Here is a 4,230-nt window from a genome sequence, read left to right on the forward strand (position 1 = left end):
GAGCGGACTCGGTTTGAGGACACACCTTGAGGGGCTGAGGCAGCGGAAGGAGCTTCCGGGGCCAGACCTGGAGGGGAGTGACGTCACAATGCCAGAGTAACGTTTTGGACAGAAGGCCTGCTGATTGGTCAGTAACGGTCAGATGACTCACTGTTCTTACCTGAAACCTCCATTCACCTTTCCCTCCCCATCAGGTTTAAGGGCAATGGGAGTCAGGCTGGTGGGCGAGCAGTACAGTCCAGGGATTTAGAGTGGGATCTAGACTGCTATTTCTAGAATTAATTGCATGTTTAATGTTCTTTAATGAGATTCTAACTCTAGGGCCGTCTCGTTTGCTGGAAGTTAATTTTAATAGACATTAATTTTCAATGAAATAGTTGTGAGAAGATTAAAATGGCAGTACACTGGGTAGTTTGTTTATCATATCGAATGTGGGAAATAAGAGACAGTTCGAACAGTCATGCCAACCAAACCTGTGGGAACTGTCCAATTGTAGCTTCTGTCAGATTACATGGGTCAGAGTGGGGACACACTTCGGGGCATTCAGGAAAGTGGGTGGAAAGCATCATAGACAGGAGTTTTAGAGTCATGGACACTACCAAGGTTCAGGTAGGTAGCTGGAAGGGACAGACAGTTGGAGACTGGGACACCCCTGTGGCTAAACCATCTCCAACATGTATACCGTTTTGGATATTGAGAGGAGAGGAGTGGAGTGGTGGGTAGGGTCCGATCAGGGGATAACAACAGCAGCTGCCAGAACAGTGCTACCACAGCTGGCACTGTTGTTCAACAGGCAGGATCAAAGTGCAGAAAACCAGTACTAATAGCGGTCTCCATAGGCATTTCTGTGGCTGCAAAAGGGACCAGGATGGTGCATGGCCTCCCTTGTTCCAGGGTCAAGGATGTCTGTGAGTGGGCATAGAACATTGTCAAAAGGAACAATGAGTTGAAGCTGTACAGGACATTGGTTAGGCCACTTTTGGAATATTGTGTGCAATTCTGGTCTCCCTCCTGTAGGAAGGATTTGTGAAACTTGAAACATTTCAGAAATGAATTGCAGAAATGTTGCCAGGGTTGGAGGATTTGAGCTATAGGGAGAGGCTAACAGGCTGGGGCTGTTTTCACTGGAGTGTCGGAGGCTGAGGGGTGATCTTATAGAAGTTTATAAAATCATGAAGGGGCATGGAAGGGATCAATCGACAAAGTATTTTCCCTGGGGTGGGGGAGTCCGGAACTAGAGGGCATAGGTTTAGGGTGAGAGGGGAAAGATTAAAAAAAGGGACCTAAGGGGTAGCGTTTTCACACAGAGGGTGGTGCTTGTATGGAATGAGCTACCAGAGGAAGTGGTGGAGTCTGGTACAACTACAGCATTTAAAATGCATCTGGAATGGGTACATGAATAAGAAGGGTTCAGAGGGATATGGACCAAGGTGCTGGCAAGTGGGACTAGATTAGATTAGGATATCTGGTTGGCATAGATGAGTTGGACCAAAGGATCTGTTTCCACGCTGTACATCTCTATGACTCTGAGCAGCCAAAGAGTGTGGTACAGGTTGGTATGAATAACATAGGCAACCCCTCTGGGGTTCACATCTCGGGATTACTCCATGTGCCAGTGAGGCAAGGAATAGGAAGACAGTGCAGTGAAAAACATTGCTAAAAGGCTGTCGGATGGAGGGCTTCCAATATGTGGATCGTTGGAATGTCCTCCAGGGCGATTGGGACCTCAACAAGAAGGAAGGATTTAACGCAAATTGGAGAAGCACCAATATCCTGGCAGGGAGGTTTGCTGGTGTCACTCGGTAGGTGTTTAAAGCAGGTGGGAGAAAGGGAGGACTGCAGATGCTGGAGATCAGAGTCGACTGTGGTGCTGGAAAAGCACAGCAGGTCAGGTAGCATCTGAGGAGTAAGAGAGTCAACGTTTCAGTCATAAGCTCTTTATCAGGAATGGGGCTTGTGGGTCAGGGGTTTGAGAGATCAATGGGAGAAGGCTGGGGCTTGGGGAAAATGTAACTGGAAATTTGTTAGGTAGATGAAAGTGGCAGGGAAAGGTGATAGGGTGGAGTGGATAGGTGGGAAGGAAAATGGACAGGTCAAGAGGGTGGTGCTGAGTTGGAGGCATGGGACTGGGATAAGGTGGAGGGAGAGGAAATGAGGAAACTGGTGAAATCCATATTGCTCCTGTGTGGTTGCAGGGTCCCAAAGTGGAAGATGAGGTGTTCTTCCTCCAGGTGTCGGGTGGTTTGGGTTTGGTGATGGAGGAGGCCCAGGACCTGCTTGTCCTTGGTGGAGTGAGAGGTAAAGTGTTCGGGGGGATGGGGTTGGTTGGCGCTGGTGTCCCAGAGATATTCTCTGAAACAATCTGCAAGTTGGCATCCTGTCTCCCCAATGTCAAGGAGACCACTTCAGGTGCAACGGATACAGTCGATGACGTGTGTGGAAGTACAGGTAAGTCTCTGTCAGATGTGGAAGAATCCTTTGGGGCCTCGGATAGAGGTGAGGGGGAGGTGTACGTGGGATCAATGTGGACTTCACCAGTTTCCTCATTTCCCCTCCCCTGCACATTCTCACAGTCTCAACCCTCCAACTCGGCACCGCCCTCCTGATCTGTCCATCTTCCTTTTCACCTATCTGCTCCATCCTCCTCTCAGACTATCACCTTCCCCCACCCCCCCACGTTCACCTACTTATCATATTCTCCCACTCTCTCCAGCCCCACACCCCTCCCATTTATCTCTCAGCCCCCCTGAACTACAAGCCTGATTCTTGATGGAGGGCTTTTGCCTGAAACATCGAGTCTCCTGCTCTTCGGATGCTGCCTGACCTGCTGTTTTTTTCCAGCAGCACACTCTCAATGAAGTAGAAGAACAAACAGGAAGAGGTTACTGAACACTGCAGGATTGGCGATCTGAAGTGAATTTGTTCTAATGCAAGGATTATAACACATTAAACAGATGAACTTGGGGCTTGGATTCATGCATATAACTATGACATTGTAGCTATTACTTGGTTCAAAGAAGGAAAAGAATGGTAGCTTAATGTTCTATATTTTATCATGCAAAATAGAGAGAGATATAAAAGATGTTGAGGATTATTGATTAGAGAGAATATCACAGGTTTACTGAGGGAGGACATCTTGGAGGGCTTATCCAGTGAGGTCATATGGGTAGAGCTCAGGAATAAGAGGGCTGCAAACCTTTCAATGGGTTTGTATTACAGGCTTCCCAACAGCCAGTGGGAGACAGAGGAACATATCCATGGAGAGTCAATGGAAAAATGTGAAAACACCAGGTTTGTGGTGATGTGTGATTTTAACATTCTAGAAATTGACAAGGACTCTCTTAAGGAAAGGGGCTTTTGTGTGGGTGGGGGTAGAATGTGTTAGTTGAGTCCAAGAGGATTTCTTGAAGCAATATGTCTCTAGTCCAATTGAGGAAGGGAAATACTTGACCCGGTATTAAGGAATGAGCCCAGTCACGTGATCAAAGTTTCAGTGAAAGAACATTTTGGGAACACTGACCATAATTCTGCAAGTTATACATTATTTATGATGAGGATAAAAGTGGTTCCTGGCAAAATTGGGAGAAGCTAGCGATGGCGATATTAGTCACAAACTGGAGCATATAGATGGGGGTAGCTGTTTGCGGATAATATGAGACTCTTTTAAAGGCTAGTGAATTCCAGGCCAGCGTTTCCTGTGAAAGTGAAGGATAATGATGGCTAGATTCAAGTGCTTTGGATGACAATTGGTTAAGCTACTTTTGGAATACTGTGTGCAATTCTGGTCTCTCTCAATATGTTGTGAAACTTCAAAGGGTGCAGTAAAGATTTACAAGGATGTTGTTAGGGTTGGAGGCTTTGAGCTACAGGGAGAAGCTGAATAAACGGAAGCTATTTTCCCTCTAGCATTGGAGGCTGAGGGGTGACTTTATAGAGTTTTATGAAATCATAAGGTACATGTATAGGGTGAATAGTCAATGTCTTTTTCCCAGGGTATGAGAGTCCAATGTCAGAAGGCATAGGTTTAAGATGAGAGAGGAAAGGTATAAAAGGGACCTAAGGGGCAACACTTTCACACAGAGGTTGGTGCATGTCTGGAATGAACTGCCATTGGAAGGGATTGAGGCTGGGACAATTACAACATTTAAAAGGCATCTGGATAGGTACGTGTATAAGAAGGGTTTAGAGGGATATTGGCCAAAGCTGAAAAATGTGTTGCTGGAAAAGCGC

Source organism: Chiloscyllium plagiosum, unplaced genomic scaffold (assembly GCF_037043375.1).
Source record: "Chiloscyllium plagiosum isolate Xiang-an unplaced genomic scaffold, Cpla_swu_hap1 HiC_scaffold_22, whole genome shotgun sequence".
In the NCBI taxonomy this organism is placed as follows: Eukaryota; Metazoa; Chordata; class Chondrichthyes; order Orectolobiformes; family Hemiscylliidae; genus Chiloscyllium; species Chiloscyllium plagiosum.